This window comes from Myotis daubentonii, chromosome 6 (assembly GCF_963259705.1).
Source record: "Myotis daubentonii chromosome 6, mMyoDau2.1, whole genome shotgun sequence".
NCBI classification, from domain to species: Eukaryota; Metazoa; Chordata; class Mammalia; order Chiroptera; family Vespertilionidae; genus Myotis; species Myotis daubentonii.
The window spans coordinates 31,523,565-31,539,146 of record NC_081845.1 but is presented as its reverse complement, the minus strand read 5'-3'; the positions used below and the strand labels follow the sequence as shown (position 1 = coordinate 31,539,146).

General features: G+C 34.7%; 1 protein-coding gene across 4 annotated transcripts in view; it reads right to left on the bottom strand.

Annotated features, from left to right (window-relative positions):
* GRM1 (glutamate metabotropic receptor 1) overlaps positions 1–15,582 on the bottom strand; it is a 323,483-nt gene that overhangs the window by 194,469 nt on the left and 113,432 nt on the right. The gene's annotated exons all lie outside the window — the stretch shown is intronic.

Genomic DNA, 15,582 nt, shown 5'->3' with positions numbered 1-15,582 from the left:
ACAAAGTACATCTGGAGCAGCTTGTGGATTATAAATGGAGAAAGGAAAAGACAGAACAAATTATCCTCATCCTTTCTTGCCATTTGGAACAACATGGATAGACCTTGAGAATATTATGCTAAGTGAAATAAGTCAGTCAGAAAAGGCTAAGAACCAAATGATTTCACTCATATGTGGGATATAAAACTGAAACTAATGAACACAAACAGCAGTGTGGTGGTTGTCAGAGGGAAGAGGGTGGGGGGAGAAGGAGGTTCTAATACATGGTGACAGGAAAAGATTTGACTTTGGGTGGTAGACACATGGTACAATATAAAGATCTTGTAACATAGAAAACCATACCTAAAACCTATATGATCGTGTTGACCAATGTCACCCCAGTGAAATTAATTTTTAAAAATTATCCTTAGTTGATGGGAAGTGAAAGTAGTGTCATTCTTTTCTTGGTCTAAATCAGGGGTGGGCAACCCCTGGCACGCATGCCAAACATGGGACGCCAGTAACTTTTGCTGGCATGCAAAACCCTCTCTTATAATCTTCCATTTACAATTTTTTTTAATATCAACTTTTTTATTTTTCAGATAAATTCAGTGTAGGTGCATCTTAGATAAATAAATAATTTTACATAACAAGTTATCGTAAAGACCATAGACATGGATTGACAAGAAAGGGGAAGAACAATTTCTATGCCTCTGCCTTAACTCTCCCTGCCTTCCTAGATCCGACCAGTGTTTTGGTTTCATCCACATACGCTTGTGAATCTTTGTTTTCAGTGATGAATTCTGTTAAGTCTCGTAATAGGAGTAGCCTGCCGGATGAAAGTAGTAGCTTGTGCATATCTCTGAAGGTCACGAAATATAGACCTGATGTAAAATCTCTGTCATCAGTGATGCAGAAGCAAAAGTCCCACTGATAATATCAACCAGAATCATAAAGTTTTCTGTCTGACTATGAGTGTACATGTATACATTTAAAAATAAATGTATTTTTCATCATCATATACTGTGTTTTTGTAGCTCGAATGAATTTTATTATTTCTTCAAGGTTCTTCACATACGTACACCTTAAGAGATATCAAGTAGGCGTAACATGTTCTCAAAAAATTAGGGTTGGCACGCAGAAGAATTTTGAGTCAGAGATTTTGCTGGTTTTGGCACGCACTCACAAAAAGGTTGCCCACCCCTGGTCTAAATGCTCCCCAGCAGATGTTTTATTATAATTTTATATTTCATAACCTATGGGTTTTAAGTGTGTTATCACGTTGAGGTTATTTCTAGTTAAACCAGGATTATGTCTCTTCAGCCATTATAACCAGAGCTAATCAGAAGTTCTACTTTTTAAATTATTGAAAGTGAGTTCTTACTCAAAAATCAATTTTGCTTCAGGTCACATATTAGGATAGTACTCTTTTTTTAGATCATTCTATAGCTAAAGTTCAGTTTATTAAAAGAACAACCAAGCTGTGGGCTAGAAAGAATAAACCATAAAAAGCTTGTAAAGGTCCGCCCTAACTGGTTTGGCTCAGTGGATAGAACGTCAGCCTGTGGACTGAAGGTTCCCAGGTTCGATTCTGGTCAAAGGCATGTGCCTTGGTTGCGGGCACATCCCTAGTAGGGGGTGTGCAGAAGGCAGCTGATCGATGTGTCTATCTCTCTATCCCGCTCCCTTCCTCTCTGTAAAAAATCAATAAAATATATATATTTTAAAAAGCTTGTAAAGGTCCTATGAAGAAAACCAAGTTTAATAAACTTTAAATTCATGACATTGGGATGCTACAGTCCATTTTTTATTTAAAAAGAGAAAAATTGAAATTATTAAAGTTGCAAAACCCATAGGACAAGAACCAGAAGAAAAAATGTCAGTTCTTTCTTAAAATAGAAGTAGAAAAAAACTCCATCACTTGATATCACTCCATACAATTTGTATTTCACATTTATCTCCCCGAGGGCTCTAATATATAATTTGTTTTGTGCATGAAAGCATTTCTGACAGTGAGGTCTGAAATTAATCTTGCTGCCTTAGGTCTAGATTGTGGTCCCAGGTTAGTCCTAAGAACAAATGTGCAAATGAGAGTGCTGATTTTATTTTCTTCAACACACTCTATTTTCCCAGTTTGTATAACTGTAATTCTCCAGTAGTTTGTAGTCTGGTACTTTACTTACTATCTGAAAATAGATTACTAGGAGCCCCCTGTCTAGGTTTGGACCAGTGTCTATTTCTTATAAAACCCTCTTCTAAGGTATTATACTCAACCCCCCACTTTCATTCCTATACCTCAAGCCCAGACTAGAATCCTTCCTTGGGTGGACTGAGGGCTTGAATTAAAATCACAGGGTTACCTCTTACTCAGCTTCACCTCGAGCCATGCCAGTGGATTATGTCTGGAATAAAGCAGGGGAAGGTTGATCTGGAGCAGATAGTTCCAAACATGAATGCATTAATACAACATCTGCATAGACATATGGTATCCAAACAAGCATGACCTTTAAAAGAGCAGATTATCTTCTGGACAGCAAAAGAGACCATCAACAAAACAACAAGAAAGCCTACTGCACTGAAGAACATATTTGCCAATGTTATCTCCGATAGGGTTTAATCTCCAAAATTTACAGGGAACTCATACAACTTAACAAAAGGAAGATAAACAATCCAATCAAAAAATGGGCAAAGGACCTAAATAGACACTTCTCAAAAGATAACATACAGAAGGCCAAGAGACTCATGAAAAGATGCTCAAAGTCACTAATCATCCAAGAGATGCAAATCAAAACAACAATGACATCTTACACCTGTCAGAATGGCTATCATCAAACAACAAGAGCTGGCAAGGATGTGGAGAAAAAGGAACCCTCATGCACTGCTGGTGGGAATGCAGATTGGTGCAGCCACTGTGGAAAACAGTGTGGAGTTTCCTCAAAAAGTTAAAAATGGAACTCCCATTTGTCCCAGTGATTCCACTTCTAGAAATATATCCCAAGAAATCAGAAACACCAGTCAGAAAGGACATATGCACCCTTATGTTCATAGCAGCACAATTTACAATAGCTAAGATTTGGAAACAGCCTACGTGCCCATCAGCAGATGAGTGGATTAAAAACCAGTGGTACATCTACATAGTGGAATACTATGCTGCTAAAAAAAAGAAGGACCTTTTACCATTTGCAACAGCATGGATGGAACTGAAGAGCATTATGCTAAGCAAAATAAGCCAGTCAGAGAAAGATAAATATTACATGATCTCACTCATTTGTGGAATATGATGAACAACATAGACTAATGAACAAAAATGGATTCAGAGACACAGAAGCACCTAACAGACTATCACACCTCAGAGGGAAAGCAGGGGATGGCGGGGGGAGGGGGAGATGTAAGAGATCAATCAAAGGACTTGTATGCATGTATACCAGCATAATCAATGGACACAGACACTGGGGTGGTGGCAGCTTGTTCTGGGGGGTGGGAGTGGTCGGGAGAGGTCAATGGGGGCGGAAATGGAGACATATGTAACACTTTAAACAATAAAAAAAAAGAAATTTAAAAAAGAGCAGATTATTTTTTTAATATACAAAAAGTAGATAATTAGGGTCAATATCAATAAGGATTAGTCATGTTGATAGTATTTAGTAAACCTTGTTATGATACAATGAGAATCACTTCACCTCTGTGGTCTTCTTCCAGTCAAATCATGAGAAAAAACATCAGACAAATCCTAGTTGAATAAAATTCTACAAAATACCTGACTGGTACTCCTCAAAGCTGTCAAGGTCATCACATATAAAGAAAGTCTGAGAAACTGTCACAACCTAGAGGAGCCTAAGGAGACATAACAGCTAAATGTAATGTGTATCCTAGAACAGAAAATGGATATTAGCTTAAAAACTTTAAAAATATGAATAAAATATGGACTTTGGTTAATAGTAATGTGTAAATATTGATTCATTAATCATAACAAAATGTGAGATACTAAATGCTGGGTAGTGGGAATTATCTGTACTATTAACAAATTTTCTGTAAATCTGTTGTAAAAACTATTCTAAAAAGTAAAGTTTATCAAAATAATACCCAAAAGGGAAGAATTCTGTAAGCCTGCTATGAAAATAAATTATCATCTATGACCTATAAAGAATAATACTTATATAACTTATAACTATGAGGAAGTGGTCTTTCATAGTAATATTTCTTGGCTATAACTTTGCCTTAAAATGTATTTACAAGGCAAGGATTAGAAATGGCCAAGCTGCAATATATAATATATATATATAATATATAATATATATAATATATAATATATAATATATGTAATATAAATAATATATAATATATTTTTAAAAAATTTAATGCGTAAGTGAAAAAAAATCCAGTGAAGGCAAAGATTCAATATAAGTAATGATAACTGGTAAAATGATGAAATCAATGTTATAAAAATGTCACTCATAAGTTATCTGGCTTAGAATAGTTGCAAATATGTCAATATCAAATTTTAATATGCTATAAAATTTCTGAAACAGAAATTTAGGAACATTACACATATAAAAAACATAGACATTGAGCTTTATAGAAAATAAAAGAGAACCAAATTTAACAACACATTTTAATAGTATCCTAGAGGAAAGAAATGAAATTTAACTTGTGCAAACTACTTTCAGAACATATCAAGCAGAAAGAGAATCTAAATTTTTTAGATTAAAAAGTAACTCGGCCTATTTTATCTTATTCTATTCTAGCTGCTGTGAGTTGTCAGAGAAAGGCACAGTGGGAATACTAGTACATGTCAGTTCTTGTTACTCCACTGGGTTGGGACTAGGAAATCATATGTTGGAACAATGGTCTAAAGGTCAGACACAGAAGGCTCCCTTATTTGGTTGTTCCTGTCTTTTGCTGCATTTGGAAATTTACAGACTTGAGGCCAAATACATAATGCTTCAGGAATAAAAGAAAGCTCAGAGTCCATTCAGTAATGTGACTAAAATTTTTGCTAACATGTATTGGTTTAATGGCATGCAAGAGAATTCTGTTAAGTATTTAAATTCCATTACCTCCATTCAAGGTTACAGTAGACCTGATGGTGGGTACTGGTATTGTGCTTTTTTACAGAATGGTTACAGAACTTCCTCAAGGTCTTTTAGCGTGAGTGGGGAAGCTGAAGTCAGAATTCAAGTATTTCTAATTCTTATGGCTGCTAATCAAAAACTATTTTCTATTAGAGCAGTTATTTGATCTAATTTAATAGTCAATTTAGAAAATTAGTTAAAAGATATAATGATGTCTTCTAAAAATTTATTAAACCAATTAGTTATTTTGGTATATAATATATACAATTTCCTTATTGCTCAGAAAACATGAAAGAACTATATTTAATTTATCTTAAAGGAAAACTTATAGATTTTTTCTTTCAAATATTTTTGAGCTATTGATTCTAGAGGAGATAGAAGCAAGTGATCTAAACCAAAAATTAAGCAAGTCAGGATCTCTAAATCTTTAATACTGACTTCCTCACCCCCTTTGACAAGATAAGCCCCATGGGGAGGCATTAAAACTATAACTATTTTCTTTAATCTTCAAAATGGAGGTAAGCCTACTGATCCATAAATTCTAAAAAAGCAATAACAACATAGCATGACTTAAAACCATGCAGACTAATAAATCTTTTAATACAACAATCTCTTCCTGCTCCTGTTAGGTAGTTTTAAAATTTCTGATTGACTACTTCTGGTTAAAAGATCCTCACTGACTTAAGAAAAATCAATTATATTGTTAAATGGATCCTCACAATTGCCAACATTTATTGAATGTTTCTGTCAGGTACTAAACTGGCCAGATTTATTTAGTGTCAAATATGTACTGAACACCTACTAAGTTCCAGACAGTTATAGGGGTACTAAGGATTCGGCAATGAGCTAAATAGAGGCTCTAGACTTATCAGGCTTCTATTTTATCATTTAATCAACAGAATACTTATAAGATGGGTACGATATTTCATAACATTATTTGTCTTCCTTTTATAAATGAGGAAGGAGGGTTAGAGGTTTTTTCCAAAGCCACAGCTATTATAACATACGAGAGGCCCAATGCACGAAATTCATGCAAGGGGCTTGGTCTTCACAGCCATGGCCACTTGCCTCAGCCCTTGCAGCCCTGGCTTTGTCCGGAAGGACGTCTGGAAGGTTGTCTGGAAGGACATCCAGAAGGTCGTTCAGCTATCCAGTCTAATTAGCATATTATGCTTTTATTATTATAGATGTGTGTGTATAAACCAGTGTTCCAGTATGTTCTGTTAAATATAACAGTATATTTTCAAATCCCAATATAACTCATTATCTTTAGGAGAGACATTAGGCATTTCTTATCCCACTAGGAGGATAAACCATTCATTTGTTAGTTTCCTTGTAATATGAAATAAAGGTTATAATAAAATAAAGTTTTCAAATAAAGATTTGAAAACTCCAGTTTGTGATATTTTTTAAAAAATTTCAATGAGCCAGAAGAGGGCATTTTGGATTTATGAGATGAATTCTGCATTTATTTTTATGTGTATTGTATTGTTTTACTTTTACTATTTACCATTTTGGAGAAAAACCAACTTCTATAAAGTAAACCAACTTCTATAAAGTAAACCAACTTCTATAAAGTAAAATGCTTCTGTTTTTAATATACTGCTTCTCAAGGTTCTTGGATAATATAATAAATCCAACCAAGAAACATCACCTATCTAAATATATAAAAGGCTAACATGCAAAGTGTCCCCTCAGGAGTTCGACCGGGAGACCGGGAGTTCGATCGCTCGTTATGATGTGCGCTGACCAACGGGCGGTGGTGCAGAACAAAGGAAGGCCCTGGCCAGCAGCCGGAAGCCAGGAAATGAAGGCCCTGGCTGGCAGCCAGAAGCCTGCAATCGTCTCTGATCACTGGCTAGGCCTAGGGACCCTACCTATGCATGAATTTTGTGCACCGGGCCTCTAGTATAGGTATATTCACACAAATAGAGACAGACTTTCCTAAAGCTTTTTGAATGGATGACATTCAGAGAAAAGTAGAGGTTATAATAAGTATCTGCTACAAATCGCAGAAAACAAAAGAGATGATGCTAGCAGAAGGTACTTATGTCTTTTAACGGTGCCATTGCAAAAGCTTCACCATGATTCCTCAATAGTTTTCAAAACAAGACCATAAAATGACTACAAGCCAAATTCTTATTTTTAAAAAAGTAAATTACAAATGCAAGTACTGTAGCTCTGTTTCTACCTCTGTAATAGACAGCCCCTGAGATCATTCTGCATTCTGATATTCAATCTCTTGTGCATTCCCCTCCCCTCATGCCAATGGACCTAGTGATATGCTTCTAATGACAAAAGCAATGGGATATCACTTCCATGATTATATTATAAATAAACCATGACCTCTCCCTCTCTGTTTCTCTCCCTCCCTCGCTCTACTATTTTACATTTCTCTCTCTCTCTCTCTCTCTCTCTCTCTCTCTCTCTCTCTCTCTCTCTCCCTCTCTTCCTCTTGCTATATTGCTCTAGAGAAGTCAGATGTCATGTGAGCTATCCATATGGAAGGCCCATGTGGCAATAAGTTATCACCAGCAAGAACTGATCTGAGGACAGCAAATTGAGTGAGTTCAAAAGCAGATTCTCCCCAAGTTCAGCCTTGAGGTAACAAGATCTCAGATAGATGAAAACTATTTGCATTTTACAAGTCTTTCTCTGCAGAACATCTGGCTCAGCAAACACCTTTCCCTCTTCACAGAAAACTCAAGACATAAAGCCTTGGGGATACAATTATAAACATCTCTAAACCTGAAACATACTTAATGAACTCAAGATTATCCTTTAAAAACTATAAGCAAGCTTCATTAAGTGATTTCATAACAATACTAAAATTTCACAATAAGATGTAGTGAAATTCCCAAAATCAGTAAATTGTTTTAATTAATTTTTTCAAATTATAAAAGAAAGTTTCTTTAGAAAGACACAGAGGTAGAAAAGGTGAGCCAGCTAGGCTGCATGGGCTCAGAAAAGGAGTTACAGAGGCAAAAGAAGGGCACTTGGAACTTAGGAAAAGAAAGGCAGAGAAGGCAAAGGAGAGGAGGGAAAGCCTGGGCCTACTGCAGAGAGAAAGAACGTGCCTAACAATTTTAATATTCTATTTTATGTTGGCAAAACATGCATGCAAGCTACTCTTCTGTACTTTGTTAATGAGACCATTGTGCAATTCCAGCTCCCTTGAGTTTTTAGTTAGTTTTGCAATCCCCATAGGCATTAACTAGAGTGAATTTTAATTACTATACGATGTGCTTCATTTGCTAAGCAAGGAAGAGAAAATATACCTGTTTATCTCTTCATTAGAGATGAATGTCAAACCCAGAAGCCCTTTAGGTCATACTCCCTAGTTACTGATTCACTTAAATGAGGGCATGAGTAATTTTTGAGGCCAGTCTTTGGTTTGTTCTGACCTTAGGAGGTAAAAGAATTGAGAAGGAGAGTAAAAGTAAATAACCTCTCTCAATGATTGATTTACCCAGGGTTTTAGCTATAATCTGTGAAAGGTTGACAATTACACTAGAGAAATAGTTAAGAATTTCCATTTACAATAGCACCAAAAAATAAAATATTTAAAAATAAATTTAATAAAACAATTGCAATGCATGTATACCAAAAACATTATTCACAGATATTAAGGAAGATTTAAATGAACAAACATCCCATGTTCATGGATTGAAATATTTCATATTGTTAAATAGAAATATTCCCTAAAAGGATCTAGAGATTAAATGCAATGCCTATCAAAACCCCTAAATGTCTTTTTGGGGCAGAAATTTACAAGCTAATCATGAAATTTATATGAAAATTCAAGGGATCCAAATAACCAAAACAATACAGAAAGGCAGGATGATTCAAACTTTCCTATTTCAAAATTTACTAAAAAGCTGCCATAATCACAACAGTGTGGTACTAACATAAGGCAAGAGATTTAGATCAGTCCAAATTGAGAGTTCAAAATTAAACCTTTATATTTATGTTCAATTGATCTCTTACAACAATGCCAAAACAGTTACTTATGAAAAAGATAGTCCTTTCAATAAATAGTGCTGGAATAATTGGATTTCTACATGCAAAAGGAAAAAGTTAAGCCCTTCATCCCCTATACAAAATTAAGTCAAAATGAGTCAGCAACCTAATTGTAAAAGATAAAACTATGAAACTGTTAAAAAAAAAAACAAACATGGGTGTAAATGCTTATGACCCTGGATTACGCTGTTTCTTAGATAAGACACCAAAGAACACTAAGTAAAATAAAAAATAAATAAATGGAATGCTTGCTTAATGACAGGTTATTTCAAAGGGAAAATGATAGTCCTTTCAATAGTTCTGGAATAATTGGATAATCTCAATACAAGAAAACTATATTCATTCACCTTTATCTTACAACATATATGAAAATTAACTCCAGCTATGTAATTAATCATGTATCTAAAAATAAAGGCAAATATTATAAAACTTCTACAGAAATGTTTATGCCATTGGAATGGATACAGCTATCTTTGATAGAACACAAAGAGTATAAACTGTAAAATAAAAAAATTAATAACTGGACTTTGGAAGTTTAAAACATTGCATCTTCTAAAAATACTATGAACAAAATTGAATCTTGAGACACATGTTGAGAGAAAATATACAGATACATATACAGGGGGCAAAAGTAGGTTTACAGTTGTGAGTACATGAGTTTATTCTTGTATTATCTATTAATTATTACATTGTTTATTATTATTAAGCTACTTTTGCCCACCCCTGTATATTATAAATGATATGGGCCCAGAATTTATAAAGAACTTTTACTACTTCATATTAAGACAAGCAACCTAATAACAAAATGGACATAGATGTGTACAAGGGATTTTACCCCCAAAAAATATATTAAAGTGGCAAATAAGCACATAAAAATATTCAATATTATTAGTCATTAGGAAAAGGCAAATTAAAAACACAAAGTGATGCCTCCAAACACCCATTAGAATAGCTAAAAGTAAAAAGACTCACAATACTATCTTGGTAGAGATGTGGAGGAATTAAAACTCGCATACACTGCTGGTGCTACTGCAAAACTATATAGTCACTTTGGAAAATAGTCCATCGGATTCTTATAAAGTTTAACTTAATAACATTAAATATACAACTACCCTGTGGTGCTTAATCTCTAGAAATTTCTTAAAGAAAATTAAATATGTGTCCATGCAAAGGCTTATACATGAATGTCCATACCATGGAATACTACTCGACAATAAAGAAGCTACTGATACATACAACAGCATAGATGTGTCTTGAAAGCATTTTTCCAATTAAAAAAAATAACCTCAGATATAAAAGACTACATTCTATGTGATTCTCTATGTATGAAATTCTAGAAAAGGCAAAAGTGTAATAATAACAGAAAGCAAATCACAGGTTGCCTATGGCCAGGGGTTAGAGAGGGGTGATTGCCAAGGGCACTAGGAACATTCTGCAATGACAGCAATGTTCTTTCTATATCATGATTTTTCTGCATCACTATATAGTTACCAAAACTCATCAAGTTATATACTTAAAATTGGTGAATTTCAATAAGGCTGATTTAAAAGTGCATACAAACCATCCCAATATTGAATTAGAATCTAAAGGTGGTGAGGCCCAGGAAGCTGACATTTTGTAAAACCTCCCTAGGTTTATGATATAGGCAGATAAGCAGCTATGAAGCAACTCAGCCATCAGTGCCCAATTCTGGCAATAGCAAGATATAGGAGTTGATCAGCCCTGGGCAACTCTAGACTCAAAGATGTCTGAAGCTGAATCTGTCACAAGTTCAACGCTTCCCACACTGCACTTCGATTCGTCGGAAAAGTGGGACATGACTATGTTTTCAGAGGGCAGGTCGATAGCCCAATCTGGGCATCAGGAGAAGACAGAAAGCAGAGTTGCAAATAGTGTTTATTACTATTACTGCTGCTTTTATTGCTATTGTTATTTACTAATCTCAGATGTACTTTTACTTTAAAACAAAAATCGTGAAGGTATATAAATTTCAAGAGATAAAAAAATAAATAAATAACAGAGGTAAAGGTGGGATGACAAGTTTTCATTTTATCTTCCCTTGCAAATCTGTCCTGTCAGCAATTCATTAAGAGTGAATGCCATCCGAGTGCAAAGCAGGGATGTAGGCGTCCCAGAGTAATGGTTCTGAAACTTAACTCATCTTTAATGCTTTAAAGGAAAAAGACCAGGAAGAAGATCCAAAGTCCCTCATCAAGAAATTCTATTGATATCCTGGAATGAGATTCAGAAATCTGCAATTTAAATGCCCCCTCCCTGCAGCTTCTGGTGTGCAGCTTGGTTGGGAATCGACTGACATAGCAACTATGAAAATGTATTAAGATAAATTCCCTGTTGTCTTGGATCAGTCTCAAACACAAACTGGGCTAAATCACAATGACCTCCTTTTTCATCCAAACTGAGCCAATGCAGAAGGCACCTGAAGTCCTTCTCTTCCGTGTCTCTAATACTCAAAAGGCAAGTAGAGATCATGCTATTAGAGTCTCACTTTTCAGATGTCTGTTATTTGAGACATGGAAATATGTGTTGGTATGAAGCAAGGGTTAAACATCACTTAATTGAATGCAAACCATCTGTTACAGATATTGTATTATAGAATTATACCCCTGAAACCTATATGATTTTATTAACCACTGTCACCTCAATAAATTCCATATAAAAATAATACAAAAAAATCCTTAATTTTTAAAATAATTATTATGGAAATCCTGAGCATTTGTGTGGCTGAGATCTAGGCTCAGAATACCTTTAAATACCCTACAAATACTGTTTATTCTCCAGAGTACTGAGCTAAATCCCTCTGCTTCCCTAGGACACATTTCTTGTCGGCCTTTTCTAACAGTGTAAGCTTCCATCAAGCGCTCATGAACCCGCCTTTGGAGCAGGAGTCTTTTAAGGAAGGTATGGACTATTAACAGGTTAGTAAGCACTTTTTGCCCTTGGGAATGTAGAGAAAACCAAGTTATGGATCTGTAAGTTGTGAGCATCACATGTCCTAAAATAATCATCAGCTTTGTTAGACTCTTGATTATAATCCTCTTTGGGGGATGTCACATTTCACTGAAACTCCACGTTTACTTAATATAACATAACCTTTGCAATTCTGCCTGAAAGCTGCAAACTTTAGATATATTTACTCATTTTTTCATAATGAAAACATTGGATCTGAAATAACTAGTTTTCATTCAAAAAATAAGTGTGTGAAATCTAACACCATGGTATATCATCTTATGTTTCAAGAGTAAATAGGTCACTTTTCCAAATATGTGTTCAGGTCCTGGAAGAAAAAGCCCCTCCCCCCAAAAAATTACATTATAAAAACCAAGTATTTTCTTTGTTTAAAATGAAACTATAGCCTTTTTTCCAGATAAAAGCAATCGCTTCATTCCAATCATTTGTTAAATATGTGCTTAATGCTGTTTGTTTCCACTAAAAAAAATCATGGTGTTAGGATTTTAATGGATCAAGTTTTAGACGCTGGGGGCAATTTCTCTGCAATGACAGATAATGGAAAGTGTGTCTATTGGATGAGAAGATAACAGAATTAGGAGAGATGACAGATAAAGCAGCACACAGCGATAAGGGATAGGCATTTGAAATGCAAGGACCATGTACTTATAATTGGATTGACCAGGATATAGTAGGGAGAGGCAATAAAATAGAAAGGTATTAACCTAATTATTTTTATGGGATGTTTACTTTGTACAGTGGAGACTTTAGAAGATGTAGTAATAATTCAATAAAAGGGGCTAAGAAATATATAATTAAATATGGTATAACTATTTGATAGACTTAGTATATCTATATATTTATATCTATATTATATACTTAGTATATCTAATCAAATACTCTTAACAAGGTAGAATGTAAACCTACTATAAGGGCTTTCCAAGATGAGGAAACCAGGGAAGAAGCCCAGGATAATGCCAACACTAGGCATAGTACTAAAGCCAGAAATCTTTCACTCACCGTCAGGGTAAACCATGTGTTTAGGGGAGCAGAGGTCCCCACAAAGGACCGACCACTGACACTCAGCTATGATTTAAGAGGCAAGTAGGTACTTTGTGATTAGACAAATACAACAATCTGAGAGATTGGCAAACATTAATTTCATGCTTACTGATGAATTCTACAGGTACAGGCTGATTGAAGAGCATCAACCCTTACCATACTAGGTAAAACTTACTGATCCTTGAATATGAAAGCCACCTACTAGAATATGAAGCCACCTGCTCTCTTTATGACTCTTCAATCTTTCGGACATATTTACTGAATAGTGACCATATCAAAACACTGTGCTAGACATGATGGAAAAACAAACAAGTATGTGAAACCTGGTACCTATCATTGAGGTCATAACTTGATATATATAATTATGTTATAGAATAGCTCTAAATTTGAATCTTATTTCCATTACTAAATTTAGAACTTTGAGGTAATTGTTTACTTCTTTATCTTTCAACCTTTCAAGGTTGTTGTTGGATATATCATATATTAATATCCTTATTCATACCAAAACCTTGATAAATCGTAGTTTTTATTATGTGTTCATACACCTAAACTATGCTCACTTTCACTTTCTTCAAGTAGAAGAAGGATATAGGAATTAGAACAAGTCTATCAGTGAATTATTAGAATTTTGATAATTATAATTTAGGACTTCAGAGAAATATTACCCATTTATTCCAAATTGACTTCTATATAAATAGAATTCCATAGATGTAGACTGGTGTGCAAACAGAGAATGGTTTCATGGATTCTCATGCTAAAATTAAAAATAAAGAGCTTGAAAAGAATGGCCCTTTACTGAGTTATCACATAAAACATTTATTACTAGTAGAGAACTAAAGAGGATTCAAAGAAATAGAGAATAATTAGAAATATAAAATAGTTTTCTCACAGAGATAATTCAATTGGTTTCCCAAAGACAATAACAATAAAATAAATCTCCAGAAAAAAGGGAAAACTGAAGGGAAAGTAAGGGTAATGACATCTCTTAAACTAAACAATAAACTAAGCACACAGTATAACTTAGTGATTAAGAGCATGGATTCTGAAGTCAAATTGCCCAGATTCAAATCCCAGCTCTGGCGCTGCAGTTCTTTGTGGCAAGTTCTTTACATCTCTATGCATCAATGTGAGAAAAATATTAGTAACTATCTCATTATATTGTTTTGGTAAGTAAACAGTTAACATATAAAAAGTGCTTATAACAATGCCTGGCATATGGTAAGTCCTATCATCATCACAGTCATCATTGCCATCATTATTAAAATTATAACTATATATATATATATATATATATATATGTATGTATATATATATATATATATGTATGTATATATATATATATTGTGGTGAGCACAATTTTAAGAAGTATCACAAAAGAGGCAATTTCATAGAGCTAAGAAAGGATGTTCTTTTGCATGATTATTACTTTTGCAAGTAAGTTAGTTAACTTACTTGATGACAATACCATGCCAATTTGTCCAAAATCAAAGGTCTGATTTCCTGTGAGTCTGCTGGCTACATTCCGCGACCTCAGATTAATACACTAGCACTATATTCAGTGAGTTTTTCTGGTTTTAACAAGGTGAATGGTGAGAAATGTAAATTCATAAATAATTTTACCAAAAAATCAATCTGTAGTTACATTCTCATTGATCATAGTTTGGTCATATAGTCTTTATATATTATAAATTCTAGTACTGGAAAAGTATTTATAGATAATCTGGAGCCATGTCATTAATTTTTGTAAAAACTAAATAGACTTGCTTGGCCCCTGTGGCTCAGTTGGTTAAGCATTGCCCCATGCACCAAGAGGTTGCTGGTCCAAGTCCCTATCAGGGCACATGCCTGGGTTGCAGGCTCAATCCCAGTAGAAGGCATGCAGGAGGCAGCTGATAGATGTTTCACTCTCATTGATGTTTCTATCTCTCTCTCCTTCTCCCTTCTTCTCTCTCTAAAAATCACTGAAAACATGTAAAAAATAAATAGACTTAGAGACAAAATGTAACTTCACAAGATCACTTTGAATAAAGAGCAAGAACCCTTAGCCCATATTTTATTGAGTTTTGCTTTATATTTCAAATATCCTATATTCATTACATATAGAATGCTTTTGTTATATCTGAGAAATTCCTACTTAAAAATATATTTCTGTAGTTATAGTTTATTATCCTATCTAATAAAAGAGAAACATGGTAATTAGCCGTACCTCCACTACCCTTCCCATTGGCTAATCAGGGTGATATGCAAATTAACTGCCAGCCAAGATGGCGGCCGGCAGCCAGGCAGCTTAAAACGAACATGAGGCTTGCTTGCTTCAGTGACGGAGGACTCCAACGTTCCCCGCCTGCCGCTGCAGGCCTCTGAGCTCCAACTCTAAGCAACTATGTTACAAATATAGAAGCTAAACAAAACCCCAGAAACCTGCTTTAGCCGGGCTTCAGCCAGCAGGATCACAACATTGTTTCAAATATAGAAGGTAAAC